At 44.4% G+C, this 21292-nt stretch overlaps 1 protein-coding gene across 2 annotated transcripts in view; it reads left to right on the plus strand.

Moving 5' to 3' along the window:
• The window catches only part of PAG1 (phosphoprotein membrane anchor with glycosphingolipid microdomains 1), a 159177-nt gene that overhangs the window by 31072 nt on the left and 106813 nt on the right, over positions 1–21292 (plus strand). Inside the window, exon 2 of one of the 2 annotated variants that reach the window (XM_005689126.3) lies at positions 20400–20470. The exons of the other annotated variant lie outside the window; for it this stretch is intronic. The gene's annotated coding sequence lies outside the window, so the exon portion shown is untranslated. The remainder of the gene's footprint in view (positions 1–20399; positions 20471–21292) is intronic. 2 annotated transcript variants of the gene reach the window in all.

The raw sequence follows: 21292 nt of genomic DNA on the forward strand, positions 1-21292 counted from the left end.
CCAGGGTGGTGTCAGTAGAGACCACACAGGAAACAGTAACACTACCCCTCCCAGCCAGGAAGACAGGGGTGGGGGCCAGAACCCCCCTGCCCAGTGGCAGAAGGGAGCCCTTCTCTCAGATGTCAGTGGAGGTTAGTGGGGCACCTGATTCTCTCTCATGTGGCAATAATGTCACGGTCTTTCCTTTTCCTTTGCCAGAGTGGCGTCAGAGGAAAGCAGCTAAAACACAAGGTTTAAATAAGATCCAGAGTCTCATAATATCCCACCTGTCCAGATTTCAATGAAAAAATCACATGTCCTTCCAAGAGCCAGGAAGATCCCAGACTGAGTGAGAAAAGGGCATTCAATAGAGGCCAACACTGAGGTAGATGAAATAGACAGTAGAATTATCTGAAAAAGGATTTAAAGCAGCCGCCATCCACATGCTTCACTGAGCAGTTGTGAACAGTGAACAGGAAGTTTCAGCAAATAAATAGGACATATAATTTTGAGCTTGGTGGATATTTTAGGCTGGAAGAATAGAACTGAAACAAAAATCTCAGTGGATGGGATGAACAGCAAAATGGAGGGGACAGAGGAAAGAGTGAGTTCCCTGGACGATAGAACAATGCAAATTGCCCAAATCTTAGCAAACAGAGAAATAGACTAAAGAAAACATAAAAACAGAGCCTTGGGGACCTGTGGGACTGTGACTACAGATCTAATGTTTGTAGCTTTGGAGTCCCAGGAGAAGATGAAGAGAGAAGGGCTGAAAAAGTACTGGAAGAACTAAGGGCTGCAAACTTGCAAATTTGGCAAAAGATAAAAATGCTCAGTTACAGGAAGCTAAGTGTGGTAAGCTGAATAATGGCCCTCTTAAGACGGATTTCCCTGGTGGCTCAGACGGCAAAGAATCTGCCTGCAATGCAGGAGACCCAGGTTGGATCCCTGGGTCAGGAAGATCCCTGGAAAAGGGAATGGCAACCCTCTCCAGTATTCTTGTCTGGAAAAACCCAAAGGAGAGAGGATCCCGGTGGGCCACAGGCCATGGGATCACAGAATCAGACACGACTGAGTGACCAACACAGTGAATAATGGCCCCCTTAAGATATCCACGTCATAATGCCAAGGGCCTCTTAAATTGGTTACTTTACATGGTCACGGGATTTTACAAAGGTAAATTACAGATTGTTAGATGGAGAGACTCTCCTGGATTATCTGGGTGCACCCAGTGTATTCACAAGAGTTCTTACAAGTATGAAATAGGAGGGCCAGGCAAAGAGATGTAAGGATGGAAGCAGGGGAAAAGGTGATACGATGCAAGGTCACAAGACTAGATTTACAGACAGCCTCTAGAAGCCGGAAAAAGTGAGAAAAGCGATTCTGACCCTTAGCACCACCAGAGGGAATGCAGTGGGTCCTCTGACTTCCAGATCTATGATTTTATAAAGTTGAGATATTCTTAACTACTGACTTGGTCCATTTGAGCTGGTCTAGCAGAATACTGGAGACTGTATGGCTTATAAACAACATGAAGGGATTCTGATTTTTGACAAAGATGCAAAAGCAATACAGTGAAGGAAAGTTATCCTTTTCAGTAAATAGCCTTGGAGCAGTTGGGCATCCATATGTTAAAAAGAAATGAACTTTAACCTGCCTCACATCTTCTACAAAAATTAATTCAAAATGGATCATGGTCTTAAATGTAAAACACACAGCTATAAATCTCTTGGGAAAAAATATAAAAACAAATATTTAAGGTATAACTAGGTAAAAAGTTTTTAGACTCAACACCAAAAAAGGAAAATTTGATAAACTGGATGTAAGCAAAATTTATGAGGATGAAAAGGCGAGGTACAGGGTGGGAAAAAATATTTGCAAACCATGTGTCTAACAAAGGACTAGTAAAAGTCAACAATAAAAAGAAACAAACAAGGCAATTATGAAATAGACATTTCACTGAAGAGGATACACAGATGGCAAATAAACACATGATAAGATGTTCAACATCATTAGCCATTAGGAAACTGCAAATTAAAACAAGATCGAAATGGCTCTACACGCTTACAAGAATGACTAAAATATAAAATAGTGACAACACCAAATGCTGGTGAGGATAGGGAAAAACTAGATCATTCACATTGTTGTAGAAATATAAAATGTTGTAGCTACTCTGGAAATGAGTTTCTTCAAAAACTTAAACATGGGCATTTATCCGAGAGAAATTAGTATCTTCTCACAAAAAACTTTACTCAGATATTTGTAGTAGCTGTATTTGTAGCAGCCAAACCTGGTTCATATGCCCTTCAACAGATGAATGGTTAAACAAATGTGGTATATCCATACCATGGAATACACACACACACACACGCACACGCACATGCACACAGACACACACACACACACACACACACACTCAGCAATAAAAAGGAGCCAGCTACTGATAAATGAAGCAAATTGAATGAATCTCCAGGGAATTGTGCTGAGTGAATAAGGTCAATCAAAAATGGTAACATACAGTATGGTACTATTTACATAATGTTCTTTAAAATGATAAAATGATAGAAATAGAGACCAGATTTCTGGTTTACAGGGCTTAAGGATGTGCTCGGGGCAGAAGGGAAGTGGCTGTGGCTGTAGAGGGCACCCTGGATAATCCTGGTGGTGATGAAAATGTCTTGTGTCCTCACTGCATAGCTGTCAGTTTCCTGGTTGTGATGTTGTACTGTAGTGTTTCCAGAAATTACACGGGGAGAAACTGAGCAGCGGACACATGAGATCTCCTGTGTTACAAGCAACTGCATATGGATCTACAATCATCTAGAAAGAAAAACGGATTTAAAACATTAAGGGACTTCCCTCATGGTTCAGTGGTTAAGAATCTGCCTTCCCAGCAATGAAGATGCAGACATAGAAAACTGACTTATGGACGTGGGCGGGAGGAGGAAGGAGAGGGTGAGAAGAATGGAGAGAGTAGCATGGAATCAATCAGTTCAGTTCAGTCACTCAGTCGTGTCTGACTCCTTGCGACCCCATGAATCGCAGCATGCCAGGCCTCCCTGTCCATCACCGTCTCCCGGAGTTCACTCAAACTCACGTCCATTGAGTTGGTGATGCCATCCAGCCATCTCATCCTCTGTCGTCCTCTTCTCCTCCTGCCCCCAACCCCTCCCAGCATCAGAGTCTTTTCCAATGAGTCAACTCTTTGCATGAGGTGGCCAGAGTATTGGAGTTTCAGCTTTAGCATCATTCCTTCCAAAGAAATCCCAGGGCTGATCTCCTTTAGGATGGACTGGTTGGATCTCCTTGCAGTCCAAGGAACTCTCAAGAGTCTTCTCCAACACCACAGTTCAAAAGCATCAATTCTTTGGCGCTCAGCTTTCTTCACAGTCCAACTCTCACATCCATACATGACTACTGGGAAAACTATAGCCTTGGCTAGACAGACCTTTGTTGGCATATACACTGCCATATATAAAATAGATAGCTAATGGAAATTTCCTGTATGACTCAGGGAACTCAGACCAGGGCTCTGTAACAACCTAGAAGGGTGGGAAAGGGTGGGACGTGGGAGGAAGATTCCAGAGGGAGGGGATATATGTATACCTATGGCTGATTCATGATGAGGTATGGCAGAAACCAAAGCAATATTATAAAGTGATTATCCTTTAGTTGAAAAAAAAAAATCTGCCTTCCCATGCAGGGGACAAGGGTTTCATCCCTGGTCAGGGAACCAGGATCCCACATGGCCACGGAGCAACTAAGCCCATGTGCTCTGAACTCTGCTCACCATAATTATAGAGCCCACATTGGGCAACTAAGACCCGACATAGTTCAGTCGTGTCCAACTCTTTACAACCCCATGGACTGCAGCATGCCAGGCTTCCCTGTCCATCACCAACTACTGGAGCTTGCTTAAAGTCATATCCATTGAATTGGTGATGCCATCCAACCATCTCATCCTCTGTTGCCCCTTCTCCTCCTGCCTTCAATCTTTCCCAGCATCAGGGTCTTTTCCATGGAGTCAGTTCTTTGCATCAGGGGGCCAAAGTATTGGAGTTTCAGCTTCAGCATCAGTCATTCCAATGATTATTCAGGGCTGATCTCCTTTAGAATGGACTGGTTGGGTCTCCTTGCAGTACACGGGTCTCTCAAGAGTCTTCTCCAACACCACAGTTCAAAAGCATCAATTCTTTGGCACTCAGCTTTCTTTATGGTCCAACTCTCACATCCACACATGACTACTGAATAAACAAGACCTGACACAGGCATAAATAAATTTAAAAAAATTTTTTTTGAGTGAAGAGCATTTAAAATGTCCTGTAGATCATTTCAGTTTGAAAAGCTGAGTCAGTATCATACTATACAGAACTTTCCGTATCCAAATTCAGAAAGTTATTACAATGAAATTGCCTCTTAAAGTATAGTTATTCTTTGTTTGGTGGAGGTTGCGAAGGAAAGCAAGGGATTCTGTTATATTGATCATATGTGTCCAAAAATTGTTAATACTTGTCAAGTCCCCAACACTCTGTGATGTCAATAGCGTTTTAAAGACGAGGACACTCTGACACAGAGAGGTGAAATACTGCCCTGATGAGTAGTGAGGCAGAGTCTGAACTGGTTCTGAAACCTGCATTCTCTCTCAATGACTACACTCTTCTACCTACTCACACTAGCTGCTTATTTCGCTTCTAAGTATCTTTGTGGTGCACGGCACTGCCTTTAGGAAGTTTAAGCACTTTTCCTAGGCCCTGCAGTAGTACATCTGAGATTGAAATTCCAGGCCTTTGCTATCCAAATTCCATCCTGCTCCCAACCTCAGCAGAAGCTATATATCAGATGACCCTCAAATCTGATCCTCAAGCCTGTTTTGTGGGCCTGCTTAGTGATGGAAGGTAGACTATTATTTTTCAAATCATATTAGTAGTAGCATGTATTTAAACATAGTGACATATCATGTGAAAATCCATGTTTCCAGCTTCTCTTAAAGGAAAAAAGAAAGGAAAACATTCGCCAACACTGGCTTCACATTCCCAAGTTCCCCCAAAGGAGTTAGAGGTTAACACGTGTGCTTTGTGGCTGCCCAGTTATACAAGGCATGTTTGCCACAGTCCCTACCACTCCTTATTGCCTCCCAGATAATGCAGCCAGCCATCAGCTGCCTTTTGATCATGGCGTGACCCTTGTTTTCCTTAGAATAAAGGAAGGCAACATCGTTCACCTCCCTTTCTACCAAATCATAGACCGTCTGAGACGGCTTTGCCTTCTTCCGACACACTTCACTCACATATGGTATGTATCGTATCTGATCATGCCTGACCCTGTCAGCACTTGAATTTATGACTCACCCTTCATGACAGGACAAAGCTGTGACTACTGCTGACACCATTGTCTCCTCCTCTTCCTCACCTGCCCACAAGGGCCTCTTTCTTCCAAGTTTATGCAGCCTTTCTCGTCCCTTCCCTAAGAATCTATTGCTGCCCTTTTTTTCCCTTTTTTTTTTTTTTTAGCACACAAGTCACGTTTCTTTCTCATGGCTTTAATATTCTACCTTTTATATTAGCAATTTGTCTAGATGTATCATCCCTAATTATAAACTATTTAAAGTTATATTTCTAAAAACCTCCATTATTAGAGAATTTACAGTTGTCGTACTTAAAGACTCCCATAGAATTGGAGGAGTTGAAATCATTAGTCCAACTAGGGAAAGATAGTCACTGAAATAAAATCGGCATACACAAAATAAAGTGTCTTCTCTGGCATTTCTTAAGTTAGTAATAAAGAGTATTGTGCAATTACTTCATTGGTATGGTTACTTTAATGTTTCTTGCTAAAGACTTTCTGGTAGTTCTGTCAGAGTTTCAATGAGGTACTCATCAGTTGAATTAATTTCATGACACTTAATATGTGTAGTAAGTAGTAATATTTCTTCTGCGGGATTCCCAGGTGGCACAGTTGGTAAAGAACCTGCCTGCCAGTGCAGGAGATGTAAGAGATGTGGGTTCGATCCCTGGGTCGGGAAGATCCCCTGGAGGAGGGCATGGCAACCCACTCCAGTATTCCTGCCTGGAGAACCCCACAGACAGAGGAGCCTGATGGGCTACAGTCCATGAGGTCACAAAAAGTCAGACACGACTGAAGTGACTTAGCACACACACATTTCTTCTGCATCTGACTTTCTAACAAGGTATTCAAGGTGTTTTCAATTTTATGACTCAGAGATCCCATCTCTACAAAGAAGCCCAATTCTGAATGTCTCTACTGATTCTCACATTTGTTGTTGTTGTTTAGTCACTAAGTTATGTCTGACTCTTGTGATCCCATGGACTGTAGCCCACCAGGTTCCTCTGACCATGGGATTTCCCAGGCAAGCACACTGGAGTGGGCTGCCATTGGAAGCCACCAGGAAAGCGCAATTCTTAAATACTCAATCTGAAATAGTTGATCTATTAGGAAATAGAAGTAAAGAGTTTCACAGAAGGGGAATTTATCACAAGGGAAAGGTTAATCAGTTATTCATTTTGATATACTTAGCACGTTGTTGTTACAGAACAGACGTTCAGAAGGAGCTAATAATATTCCGTATAGAACTCTTAAGTAATTCACTACTGTATTATGCTTAGAAGTGTTTTTTTTCTTCCTGTCCAAACCGTAAATGACAAGAGGCTGCCTTGTTTGTAGCCATTGTGTTAGGATTGAGGGATGATGGAAAGTTTCAGGAAGATGATAACCTTTCAAGCTGGGCATGTGACTAGTGCTGATAGAAGATGGGGGCTGGGTGGGGGATTGCAGGAATGGAAAGCTGCTTGGGATCTAAGCTGTGGGCCCTATGCCCATCTCGCTGCCAATCCCTGTTATCTTTATTTGCAGGGAAGGTCTGAGAAGGCTGAGATGCGGCTTGGTTTTCCCCAGACCCAGACATCAGTGACTCCTTACTCATAATGCCACTGTGGGAGAAACTCTAGCATTTCCAGGAGAGAAGGAAGGTGATGAAGTGAGTGAAAGGGTGTGGAACAGAGTAAAATTTGAGAGGATAAGAGCTTGTACTGTATAGCCGGACTATTTGTTGCTATGTGTCTGCCTTCCTGCCCCTCCCCCATCAGCTCTGACCTCGAGCAAATAATTAACCTCTCTAAATGTCAGTTTCCACATCTGTAAAATGGGGATAATAATTGTATTTCCCTCATAAGGCTGTTCTCATATGAAAGGTACATAGAACACGCCTGGCATAAGATGTCAGCCACTGTTAGTGTTACTGTTATAGAAAGGGAGGCTCACAGAGCTGGGACCAGAACACAGGCTTGTTCTGTCCTGTACCAGACAGTCAATGTTTCCTTTCATAAATAGCAACATCTCTTCACTGTACAATTTTTTTTCCCTTCTTTGTCAATTGCTCTTTTTATTCTGTACCTGCAAGGTCATCTGAAACAGCCTGTCTTTTAATGTAATAAGTCAAGAGCCTAGAAAATAGATAAAATAAGGCAGGATAAAGAATGGCAAGTCAAAGCTCTGCATGCTTTTGGGACGCTTATCAATGTGTTTTCAGACATCTCTTTGGAAAACCTATTTCCAGCTTTAGATGTTTTTTCAGGCTTGGTCTTTGCATTAAACCCAAATATCTTCTCATTTCCGAAATATGTCCATCCATGACTTATAAAATATTATAGAGATGTTTGGCTCTGTTGGAAAAGGCCTTAGTTCTTATCTCTACTTCATTAAGGACTAGAGAAGAAAAGCCTTCATATTATAATAGAATTGATTGTCCCCAGTTCTTTTCAAGATACTTGTTTTTAAAGATATTTTTCATACTAGACTAGATTCAAATCACTTTTTAAGTTGATTTTATTAAACAGATTCAAACTTTATCACTTTATCTCAAGAAATGAAAGAGTGAAAGCGTTAGTCATTCAGTTGTATCTGACTCTTGCCGACCCCATGGACTGTAGCCCACCAGACTCCTCTATCCATAGAATTCTCCAGGCAAGAATACTAGAGTAGGTTGCCATTCCCTTCTCCAGGGGATCTTCCCAACCCAGGGATCGAACCTGGATCTCTTATGTCTCCTGCATTGGCAGGCAGTTGTTTTTTTCCCCACTAGTGCCACCAACGAAGCCCTATCTCAAGAAACAAGTACATAATAAATCATATGCAACTGAGTGTGTAATTTGAATCCAGAAACTCTGACATTGAAAGAAAGAAGCTAGCAGACACTTGCTGTATTTTTCCTAGTTCTGTGTGTCAGGAGTTTTGCTGAAAATATTTATAACAATGCCCCTGTAAGGAAAACTATTCTTGAGTTCAGGGGTTTCATAAACCCAGTTCCATGCACTGGCTTGATTCCTGTGGGCAGGACAAGTCGGCACAGTTCTCTCCAGGTGGACGAGGTGGGAGCTGCTCTTCCAGTGCCCAGTGTAGCTCCTTAGAGTAGACTTAGGGATGGAGGAGAAGGAGCAGAGAGCATTATGGGATGAGGTGTTCATGTTGCCATGGAGACAGTTGGGACTGAGAAGGGGACATAGGAGTGAATGGGGTTGAAAGACTTGAGATGGCGGGCAAGGGTGACTTGAGCTCTGACTGCCCTTCGTTATCCAATATCTTGTCTCTTTCCTGTTCTTTCAGCAGCTGCAGACTTTATCTCTGATGTGCGGGACTATGGAGAGCGGGTTATGAAGTCGTGAGGAGGAAAAGTGGGGATGTTTCTTGCCCTGTCTCTTGCCCCCTCCTCCTCCTCACTGTTGATCCCACCTTGTCACATAGAAGTGACATCCCCATTGGGTTGCAGAGTGGAAGCCTGGAAAGCGAGTTCCGGAAGAAATGAAGCAACTTTGTTTTCTTCATCTCTTCTGGTCTCCTTTACCACTTCATTTCTTTCTAGGTCTCGTGGCAGTGGGAGATCCAAATAAGGAAGCGCAGGAATGCCTTCCCTGCCCTTTCTACCTCCCCTCTTCCTCCTGGCCTTGATGCCAGCAGTTACCCGCTTGCCACACAGAAACACACACAGTCACATACACACACACACAGACACTGTAGGCCCATCATGAGGCGTGCGTGTGTGTGTGGGATGGGGTGATTAGGGCTCCAATAGAAATAGGTTTGAGAACATATAGCTGGATGTTGTGAGCAAAACAAGACCTTAAAATTGTGAGGGGAAAAATCAGATGATTCAGCTATTGGCCTAAGATGGAGTCCAGAGAACTAGTTCTAAAATTTTAGTGAAAATATTAACCGTTCAGTTGTGTCCACCTCTTTTCAACCTTATGTACTATAGCCCACCGGGTTCCTCTGTCCATGGGATCTTCCAGGCAAGAATACTGGAGTGGGTTGCCATTTCCTTCTCCAAGGAATCTTCACAACCCAGGAATCGAACCCATGTCTCTCGCACTGCAGGCAGATTCTTTACCATCTGAGCCTCCAGGGAAGCCAATGATAAAGCAGAAGATTCCAAATGACTGGGTCAAAAAGACTGCAGAAGCCTTGCAAAGTGAATTCATTGGGCAGATGGGAGAAGGGGGCCAAGGAGCAGAGCATGTTCCTGGCAGAGGTAGCAGCTATATGCAGGTAATAGCATTAGCTAGGGCAAGAAACCAGAGAAGGCAATGGCACCCACTCCAGTACTCTTGCCTGGAAAATCCCATGGATGGAGGAGCCTGGTGGGCTACAGTCCATGGGGTCGCTAAGAGTCGGACACGACTAAGCAACTTCACTTTCACTTTTCACTTTCATGCATTGGAGAAGGAAATGGCAACCCACTCCAGTGTTCTTGCCTGGAGAATCCCAGGGACGGGGGAGCCTGGTGGGCTGCCATCTATGGGGTTGCACAGAGTCGGACACAACTGAAGCGACTTAGCAGCAGCAGGGCAAGAAACTCAGATGGGTACCAAAAATGAGTGAGCCAGAGGGTCTTAAAGCCCTCTCAGGAGGCCAGCAGATGGGAGATGGGTAAAACTTCATCCCTTTCCTTTTATTCTGCTTTAGCAACAGCACTGCCATGCAGTGTTCAAAAGCAGCTGGTGCTTGGCTGCAGTATCCGGGAGACAACAGGGAGTGGTAAGGACTGTGGCCAACAGAGAGCACATGCCTCATCTAAAGGGCGGCAGTTCAAGAGCTTCACTCAGTTGCTGCTTTGGGGGAATTTGCGAATATAAGTCCAACGCTGAGAGATTTTTATTCCACATGATATACACTAGTCCCTGTTCTGTGCATGCTAAGTCGCTTCAGTCGACTCTGCGACCCTTTGGACTGTAGGCCACCAGGCTCCTCTGTCCATGGGATTCTCCAGGCAAGAATACTCTAGTGAGTTGCCATTTCCTCCTTCAAGGGATCTTCCCAACCCAGGGATCGAACCCATGTCTCCTGTGGCTCCTGTATTGCAGGTGAATTCTTTACCACTGAGCCACTGGGAGAGCCCAGGCCCTGTTCTAAATGCTTAATATACTCATTTAGCACATCTCCAAAAATGTAGTGAAGATTTCCCCAACCTGTTGCCTCAACCAGTTCATGACAGACTTCCTGGGATGTGCAGTTCAGCAGTATCTTCTCTTTGTACTTTTTCCCCTTCATGTACTAGTATTTCCTGGAATGCTTTGTACCCCAGATGACAGAATGATATTCTCTTATGAAGGACGTTGCCTTGAGAGAGAGGAGAGTGCTTCCAAGGTAGGATTGGGTACTTCTGGCTCTCTTTGATTAGCAGTCCCTCTCAAGGATTATTTAGGAAATGCTGCCCACAACAATGTCAGTCCGTCCCGGTCTCCCACTAATCTAACGTTTGACTTTCAGCAGAGTGCTCAATTGTTTCCAAACTTCTACACCAAACTTTGAATTTTGATTCAGTTAATCTTTTGTGTTTTTATAACTTGCCTTCTTCAATGCAGTGCTTTTCTTTTACATCCAACAAATTGTTCCTGGTTTCTAAATGCATAGAAAGAAACTGAAACTTGTGGGGAAAAGTACAGCCAATCTTTTTAATACCTGGAGAAATTTTTTTCCAGAAAATCACTGTGCTGAGAGGGTGCCAGCTGGTATTCAAATGTGAGTCAGCACAGATGTCACATACAGTGGTGAAAGTGTATGCTTATTTACCTTTTGGAAAATAGTGGCCCAAAAGGGATGGGATTTGAATATTATTGAATATTCCCCACTAACTACTTTTTGTGGCTGGAATCCTGAAAAAACTCATAGTAAAGTTTCCCTGATGCTGGGAAAGACTGAAGGCAAAATGAGAAGGGGACGGCAGAGGATGAGATGGTTAGACAGCATCACCTTCTCAATGGACGTGAATTTGAGCAAACTCTGGGAGGTGACTGAGGACAGAGAAGCCTGGCATGCTGCTGTCCATGGAGTAACAAAGAGTCAGACAAGACTTAGCGACTGAACAACAAAATAGAAATGAATGGCTCCCAAACTGAAACAGGAAGAATGAAGTGCGGCTGGACAGAGAAGGTGTGGCGGAAACTGGTTTGAAAGATGCAGTGACAGATCAGCAGATCGGGAGAGACTCAGAGTGTTTACAAGTTTTCACATGGTTCTAGCTTTGTTTCGTTTTCCTGGGAAGGCATATCCTTGAGGGTGTGAATGATATTCACTTGGTGGGTCTCCAGAACTCCAAGGCAGGGCCATGTGTAGCTGGGACTTAGGAGCAGTTAGTGAAGTAGGGACCAAAGGTCGAAGGTGAAACACTGGACCCAAAAGGTACCACAAATGTGAGATCCAGATCTTGAGCCGGAAGTCTGGTGGCCAGTTCCACACACCATCACGACATGGGCACTGTGTCACCAGCAAGCCCTCGACTGTGTTCTGGATTTGCGTTTCCAGCATCTCTAAGTGTATTCACAGTAGTGAAAGATGAAAGGAATCGGTAACAAACACAAACAACCGGTGTTCTCAGCAGCAAGCTGTAGATACACAGAAGAGGAATTTAAGGTGGAAGAGTCCTGAAGGAGCAGGAGGGGTTGGAAGGTGTGAGACCTACTTGGGTATCTGCAACGGCAGACTTTTCAGCCTTTCCTCATCTGTAGAAGGAAGCTGCTGAACAAGATGGTTCTCTAGCCTGTGGTTCTCAGACTTGAATGTGCACGCAGATTGCCCAGGCATCCTGTGACATTGCACCTTCTCAGTTACTAAGTCTCAGGTGGGGCCGAGGTTTGCCGTTCTGACGGGCTTCCGGCGCTGCTGCTAGGCCACAGACCACACGCCGTTCAGCTCGCTCTGCGTGATCTCTCAGCCCAGGCTTCCACGAGCTCTGCATGTCTCTGCGTGAGTGATCATCTGGCATTTCAGAAAGACAGGGAGGTGGCAGGAAACACGCCTGCCGTGGCAGTCACTTCTCATTCTTCATAATCAACTTCATCAAAAACCCTTTATGTGCCTAATTATGCATGACAATTTCACATGCTTTACAAAGAGAACTAACTCGATTTGGCCCCCGCATTATCGGACTTGACAGCCTAAGACAGCTGGAGAAATATGCATAGAGACAGTAATAAATATTGAGGCAGTAATAAATATGGAGTGATAAATATTCATCCATATATTAATATAAAACATTAAAATAAAAAAGGTTATGTATTTAGCATGGGCCTTAGGATATTTATCTTTCTTACAGTGTTTGTACCTTTTCAAAATCTGAGAAACTAAAAATGTTGACTGTAATTTTTATTTTAAGAAAAAGAGTTTCTGTTTTTCAGATGGTGGCTGGGGAAGGGGAGGGTCCCTTTGTAAGGTTTCTTATTGTTGTTGTTTTATTTATTTTTAGCTTCAGTAACATTGAAAGCAATATTCTATGAGCCTCATATGCCTAACCCTAATTACCCTGTAAGTGTGTCTTGGCCTGATTTTGTGTTGCTCAACACTAAGCATGTGGACACAGTTTCATTAACCTCAGGTCTTTCTACCTACGGGCCTTAAGCCCATCAAGTCATTCTCACATAGTCTTGGGAAGCAAAAGAGGCAGGATCAGACATTGTTATCTCTGAATCGTGGTTGCTTCTGATGTGTCCAGAGTCTCGTGGTAATTAACTCACACAGGAAGGCTTAGATTCCATTCTATTTCTTCTGTACATGTGCTAAACTCACCCAAGGTCTTGGCTGCCTTGGTGGAGAAAGGGATCCAACGAGCGGCCATTGCCAGCATTCTCTCCTGACAGCAGAACAAATTTTGTTACTGATGGGCCACCCACCCACTGGAGATTGCATTCAGGTCCCCATGGTGCTGAGCAGGTTTGTTATAACTTATCACAGTTTAACAGAGTGATTTCAGATTCATCCCTTTCATTGATTTCTTCTAGCAGAGAAACGGCTGAAAGAATTATCACAGAGCTAGAAAATGGTCACATCTCACCAAGGATGCCTGTGTCCGATATTAGTCATCATGGGATTAGAGACGGTTGGCTTATTGGTTTATCCTTTCTTGATTCGGGTAATATAATATTTAGTGATGACTATGTATGTGCTTGGGCTTCCCGGGTGGCGCTAGTGGTAAAGAATCCGCTTGCCAATGCAGGAGACAGAAGAGACGTGGGTTCGATCCTGGGTCGGGAGGATCCCCTGGAGGAAAGCACGGTAACCCACTACAGTAGAATCCTATGGACAGAGGAGCCTGGCAGGCTACTATGGTCCATAGGGTCACAAAGAGTCAGACACGACTGAAGTGGCTTAGCACTCATGCATGCATGTATGTGCTTAGGAATCTGGCCACAGTGCTAGGTGACAGCTGTGTGTTATCCAAAATGATCTGAGTGAGGTGTGCCTCTGGAGTCAGGTACCCTTGCTTGAAACTTGGCTTCACCACTCACTGGCTGTGTCACTTACCTTTTCCAAACCTCCGTTTCCCCATCTGTAGAATCAGCATAACAATAGAACAGATTCCATGGAATTCCCAGGAGATCCCATGAGATGAGGGTGTATGGAATGTGCAGCACGGGGCCTGCAAATATTAATAGGAAGCCTTGTAACTGGTAATTTTTAGTAATCATAATAAAACTATTACAAATGACAGCATCTGAAATCATCTGAGTCTTGAAAGAGAGCAGAGATTCTAAATTCAGCATTTTCATATTATTTCATGAGTGAGTATTAGTGTGGGAGTTTGTATCTAGGTTAATGAGAATGTCACACTCTGTTTATTAGGAATAAAGCTGTTATTGAAGCAAAGCCTGCATTAATTAGGCTCAACTTCATCTTTCATTCAGTTATGTCACATACAGCTGTTGTTTCCCTCGTTTTGTAAAATTAACTAAAAGAGTGAAGGCAGTCTGCTCAGATTAAGAAGACATAAAAACTCTGAGTAATTATTAGAGCCAGAAGCTAAGCCTTTAAGAAGCCACAGTGGCAACACTATGTATTTTGCATTAGTGCCTGGTAATAGACCTTTGTGGGCACCGGGAGCTGTGCAGGCCAGGTCGAGGGCACTGAGTAGGTGGTTGCCCCTCAAAGCTAATTGAGAGCAGAGGGGGAGGGGTGTCTGGAACTTGGTCTCAGGAAGTGAGCTGATGCCATTTGCTGCAGACAGGGTGGGAATGCGGGTGAGGTGCTCCAAGGGCCCCATGCTTCCATAAATGGAATCCAAAGCCTGCCAACTGTATATTGTAAGACTGAAAGGCAGGACCAAGCAAGGGCAAGAGGCAGCTGAATGGAAACGCAGGAAGCCAAAATGAGCCATTTAAGGTGGAAGAGGGGAAGCAGAGCCCCAGGAAAGTCCCTCAGCTCAGAAACCCATTCAGTAACACTTTTTATAGGGTGCCTGTGGCTTCTGGGCAAGTGGAGGTTGAGACCAGCTTGGCACAAACGGAAGCCAGTTCTTCCCCAAATTCAGTGTGCACGTGGCTCACCTGTTCAAATGTAGATTCTAATTCAGTAGGTGTGAGATTCTGCATTTCACACAAGCCACAGGTATGGTTGGCGATGCGAGGCCGGGGACTACACTTTGAGTGCGTGAATGCGTGATAAGTCGCTTCAATTGTGTCTTACTCTTTGTGACCCCATGGACTGTAGCTCACCAGGCTCCTCTGTCCATAGGATTCTCCAGGCAAGAATACTGGAGTGGGTTGCCATGCCCTCCTCCAGGGGATCTTCCTGACCCAGGGATCGAACCCAAGTCTCTTGTGTCACCTGCATTGGCTGGCAGGTTCTTTACCACTAGCGCCACCTGGCAAGCCCATATTTTGAGTAGCAAGGGTTTGACCCACTCTCTCTACCCACATTCCATTCTTGGTCACCACCTCTTTCCATTTAACCCCGCTCTTGTACCTTAACTCCAGCCACTCTTGCACTCCACCCACACCTGCAATCCACGTGTCCTACTAATCTCAACGGCATAACTCTCTACCTCCTCCGCGGCTTCACCTGTGCTGTACTGTGGCTGAAGAAACATACACTGCTGTGTGAGTAGGTCTCACTTTCATCCCCGTAGGCCCTTCTTCCTTGTTGGTTTACTCTTTCCCTCTCCTGGAGGACTTCTTCCTCCTCCCTGCTCTCTTGTCAGACCTCCACTACTTCCTTCCCCACCCTTAGTGTCAGCTAATATCCCTGCCTCCACTTCTCTTCTTTGTATCATGACTTAGACAAGAACTTCCTCCAGTTTCCTCCGCTGGATCTGCATGTTTGCGTGTGGGTCACTGGCCCAGGCCTTCTCTGCAGCAGCCATGGGAGGAAGCACTGAGCATGCTCCGATTCATCGTGCATCATTGTGGCCACTTCGGGGCCTAGTGTGACCAGCCCCTCTCTGACGTGCCTCCCCACCACTCTCCAGGGAGTGGCAATGTCCACGGTTGGCCCCTGATCGCCCTTCAACCTCTAGCCTATCCTGCAGCACCACCCCCAGCCTCCCAGCCCCACCCAGCCCCCAGCCACGCCCACTTCCCCTCCCAGCCCCCACCCAGTCCCAGCCCCTCCTACTCCCTCACCCAGCCCCTCCCACCACCTTCAGGGCTCTGCCTAGCATATTTTACCCCCTGAGGTCTTTCTCAACTCCCTACTTAAAGTAGTGCCTTCCCCAGGGCAGCACTCGGCCCCAAACTGGCTTCTGTTATTTTCCTCAGTGATTATTATAACTGTTTCATCAGAAGGCTGGTTTGTCTCCCGCCTGCACCAGAAAGCCCCAGAGGGCTGGGAATTGTGTGTCTCCATCAGTATTGAAACTCCACCTGGAATAGTGGCCAGCACATGACAACTCCCTTTGGATATCTCAACAGATGCTAGAGTGGAAGTCAAAGTGTTAGTTAGTTGCTCAGTCGTATCCGACTCTGCGACCCCATGGGCTGTAGCCTGCCAGGCTCCTCTGCCTGTGGGATTCTGCAGGCAAGAGTACTGGAGTGGATTGCCATGCCCTCCTCCAGGGGATCTTCATGACCCAGGGATCCAACCCAGGTCTCCCACATTGCAGGCAGATTCTTTACCATCTCAGCCACCAGGAACATGTGGTTAAACTAGAACAGAATCAGAAAAAGCCAGTTAGTAAAAACTACATACCAACATATGTGTTCATAAAGCCACTCTGTTGTTGTTCAGTTGCTCAGTTGTTTCCCTGTCCTTCACTGTCTCCAAGAGTTTGCTCAAGTTCATGTTCATTGAGTTGGTAATGCCATCCACTCACTATGGATCATTTGAATTGACATGGCTACCTGTTTTGGGACCCTTTTTCACCTGACTGTCCTGAATGTAATAGAAATCATTGAGCTTTCCAAACCCTTGTGGGATCAGGAGGGAAAATGACTAGCATTAAATTCTTTCCAGAAATTCCTGTCCTTCCTTTTCTCTTTAATTGCTTTCAAAGAGGTCAGTAGTTAAGTCAGGATTTAACCCACCACCTGCTCTGGGCTGTGGGGCTTCTTATCTTCATGTGGGACATGGACAAAGAGCTGTAACCTGTTAGCACTTAACAACAGTTCCTCAGGCCAAATGCCCACTTTCCTTAGGGCTGATGGTAAGGAATCCACCTCCAATGCAGGATACCCAAGTTCCATCCCTGGGTCAGGAAGATCCCCTTGGAGAAGGGAATGGCAACCCACTCCAGTATTCTTGCCTGGAGAATCCCATGGACTGAGAAGCCTGGTGGGCTATAGTCCATAGGGTCCCAGGGCGTCAAACATGACTGAGCAACTGACACTTTCATGCTTTTACACACTTCAGCCTGTACATACTTTTTATTACTTGTGTCTCTCTGTGTCTTATGTGTTGGTTACTTGGTTTCCTGAACTGAGCCTCTTTGCTTTTGTATAACATAGAGGTCTATCAGTGTTAGACTCATTAGAAAAGACCCTGATGCTGGCAAAGATTGAAGGCAGGAGGAGAAGGAGATGACAGAGGATGAAATAGTTGGATGGCTTCACCGACTCAATGGACATGAGTTTGAGTAAGCTTCTGGAGATGGCGAAGGACAGGGAAGCCTGGCGTGCTGCAGTCCATGGGGTCGCAAAGAGTCGGACATGACTGAGCAACTGAACAACTATCAGTATTTAACTCAAAGTAGTTATTGCTCTACTTAAGAACAGGTGCTTTATCCCAAACCCTTGTTTCTGTTGCAGTTGTTTAGAGCTTGAAATGCAGCTTCGTGGTTTTATAAACAATGGTGTGGCTGGTGTGGAAACCTTCCAGAGCTCATAGCTTTGCTGAGCTGTCTTTGCGTAGTGCTTGAGAATGGGGAATTCCCCACAGAAGGGCAAAGAGGAGAGAATTTCCATTGCTTTTCTATGTTGAAAGCAAACCCTTTGCCAATGTGATCTTTTACCCTTTTCCTCCTAATCAGACACTCTCCCTCATCTTCTGCTGCACCTTTCTCTTGCAGCTTCAGCCAGGGGGCTCTTAGCTCACATGGTCAGGGGCCCTAGGACATGGGATGGGGGCTGGGGACCTCCTGTCTTGCTGACCTCTGGATAGTCTGAGTTGGCAGGCCATGGAGGGACCACCACCTTGCTCACTATTTCCCTTTGCTCTTTCTCGAATTGCTTTGCATTTCATTTCTTTCTAAGAAATAGCTCTTTCTGTTCTCTTTTAAACTCTTATCAAAAAGGAAAAAAATATCACATTGGTTTACCTCAGTGGGTACTTTTTCTAAGACTATTCAATCTAGTTATTGGATCATTTTTTTCACTCAGTGCTTTTTACTTCCGCCTAATAGTTTAAGATACCTTCTAAGATCCTCAGTCTACAAAAACAGAATATTAAATTTGTGATTATGTTCCTCAAACTTGAATCACACATCCTCTTGGAGGAAGTGATCTTTCTAAGTGATACAGATTTATCTTAACCATAGGAAACCATGCTAACAAAAATATGGCATGTTTCAAGATTAAGATATAAAATAGTATGGCTAAATCTATTATAACAATTATCACACAGTTCTATGCAGTTGGGGAAGATCCCCTGGAGAAGGAAATGGCAACCCACTCCAGTGTTTTTGCCTGGGAAATCTCATGGACAGAGGAACCTGGCAGGCTACAGTCCGTGGCGTCACAAAGAGTCAGACATGACTGCACAACTGAGCGCACAGACAGACAGACTTTTGTTCCAGTCTGTTCCAGATAAAATATGTCTTTATTCTGATAAGACTGTCATCTTCTTGAGGCATGAAACCATTTTTGTTTTTGTTTTAATCTCTAAGTACCTTGCATCCTGAAAGGTACACATGTTTGTGATTCGAAGTGCTAAACCATAGTTACCCTTAGTGTCTGTGAGAAGAGATGGAATGGAGTTATGAGTAAGACATAAAGCATGGGCATAATTAGTAATCATTGACAGCACATGTGATTAATGCAATCATTTTTACTTTCCGACTGGTATAAAATTTGTGATAATACATAGATCTGTGAATATTGGCAGAGCAAGTTTTAGCTTTTGTTTTTCAGCGTTATTTTCTACCTTCAGTTCAGTTCAGTTCAGTTGCTCAGTCGTGTCCGACTCTCTGCGACCCCATGAATCGCAGCACGCCAAGCCTCCCTGTCCATCACCAACTCCCAGAGTTCACTCAGACTCACGTCCATCGAGTCAGTGATGCCATCCAGCCACCTCATCCTCTGTCGTCCCCTTCTCCTCCTGCCCCCAATCCCTCCGAGCATGAGAGTCTTTTCCAGTGAATCAACTCTTCGCATGAGGTGGCCAGACTTTTGGAGTTTCAGCTTTAGCATCATTCCTTCCAAAGGACACCCAGGGCTGATCTCCTTTAGGATGGACTGGTTGGATTTCCTTGCAATCCAAGGGACTCTCAAGAGTCTTCTCCAACACCACAGTTCAAAAGCATCAATTCTTTGGCGCTCAGCCTTCTTCACAGTCCAACTCTCACATCCATACATGACCATTGGAAAAACCATAGCCTTAACTAGACAGACCTTTGTTGACAAATATCTCTGCTTTTGAATATGCTGTCTAGGTTGGTCATAACTTTTCTTCCAAGGGGTAAGCATCTTTTAATTTCATGGCTGCAGTCACCATCTGCAGTGATTTTGGAGCCCCAAAAATAAAGTCTGCCACTGTTTCCACTGTTTCCCCATCTATTTCCCATGAAGTGATGGGACCAGATGCCATGATCTTCGTTTTCTGAATGTTGAGCTTTAAGCCAACTTTTTCACTCTCCACTTTCACTTTCATCAAGAGGCTTTTTAGTTCCTCTTCACTTTCTGCCATAAGGGTGGTGTCATCTGCATATCTGAGGTTATTGATATTTCTCAGCAATCTTGATTCCAGCTTATGCTTCTTCCAGCCCAGCGTTTCTCATGATGTACTCTGCATATAAGTTAAATGAGCAGGGTGAAAATATACAGCCTTGACGTACTCCTTTTTTACCTTACTAGAGGTTAAGTAATTATTTTAGTTACTTTCTTTATTGCTCAGAACTTTAATAAGCAAATGAAAAAGATCATCATCTTACTCTTCATTGTGATGTGCTCAGTCGCTTAGTAATGTCTCTTTGCGACACTACTGACTCTTTGAGACACTGACTCTGACACTTTCTGACTCTTTGCGACTCCATGGACAATATAGCCTGCCAGGCTCCTCTGTCCATGCAGATTCTGCAGGCAAGAATACTGGAGTGGGTTAGCCATGCCCTCCTCCAGGGGATCTTCCCAACCCAGGGACTGAACCCAGGCCTCCCACATTGCAGGCAGATTCTTTACCATCTGAGCCACCAGGGAAGCCCAAAGAGTGAATATGACAGAAAACAATGAGAAGTTGGCCTGGTTTGAGCAGTGAACACGTAAGTAGCCTGCGTGCATATTCATCGGATTCTCTAGGCAAGAATACTAGAGTGGGTTGCCATGCCCTTCTCCAGGGTCCTTCCCAGCCCAGGGATCAAACTCTCGTCTCTTGTGTCTCCTGCATTGACAGGCAGGTTCTTTACCCCTAGAGCCATCTGGGAAGCCCTTTATTACTGCAGTTTCATCCAGTTCAGAGTTTTGAAATTGTTTCCTGTTGTGTTTCCTTTCCAGAAAACCCCGAGGTCATTCTCTTATTTCAACAGTTGAATGCAACTTCACAGCTGGGAGAGAGTGATTGTGAGGTATTCGTTTTTCTGGTTTAATCTACACTGTTTATCCATGCTTGCTTACAGTTTAACTTTGTACAGGCATCAAGGGTGTATTTGGGTACTCTGAGATGTGGGACTGGAGACACACAGCTTTGAAACTGAAAAACCTCAAGGGTATTTGCTAATTCAGTTTTGAAGTTAGCACCGTGGGGCTTCTGCCCTAGCCTCTAAGACACCACCCACCATGCTTCCTACAACATGGTGTTTCCCTTTGGTCAGTGATGGACATGAGCTTGGTTCTCCCTTTTTATGTCTATGTGAAATTAGGCAAAGTGCCTAACCTCATTCACGTTCTGTGTTCATCTTTGAGATGGAGACTATAATCGAATAGCTTGATGAGTTTCCAGTCCCAAACAGTGCTCACCATCACCACCAATACCAGCCACAAAATATATATTGGACTGTGTTTTACTGTTATTATTATCAATAGTATTGGTCATCTCATTTAGTGCTGATAATAAAGTTGTGTAAAAATTCTTTAATGACTTCAGGTCATCTATGAACAGAACTGAAACCAGAAAAAAATCAGCTAGCCTAAACAAGCAATTTAACACAAAGGCATTCTCTATTTGATGTTAGCAATTAGCTTGCTGCGTGGTTATCTGCTTTTCTAATGAATCCTGGACTTTGAAGTGCTCTGCCCACCCATTTAAAAGATTTACAAACCTCAAGCACTGTGACCTAACTGACCTCTGTCCATTATACATCATTATCCAATTCCTCTTATGGGCCAGAAAGGAAAGAGTACATCTGGTCTGAATCTCTTCACAGAAGCAATCTTGTAAAATAGGCCAC

The sequence above is a fragment of the Capra hircus genome, chromosome 14, assembly GCF_001704415.2.
Source record: "Capra hircus breed San Clemente chromosome 14, ASM170441v1, whole genome shotgun sequence".
Taxonomy (NCBI): Eukaryota; Metazoa; Chordata; class Mammalia; order Artiodactyla; family Bovidae; genus Capra; species Capra hircus.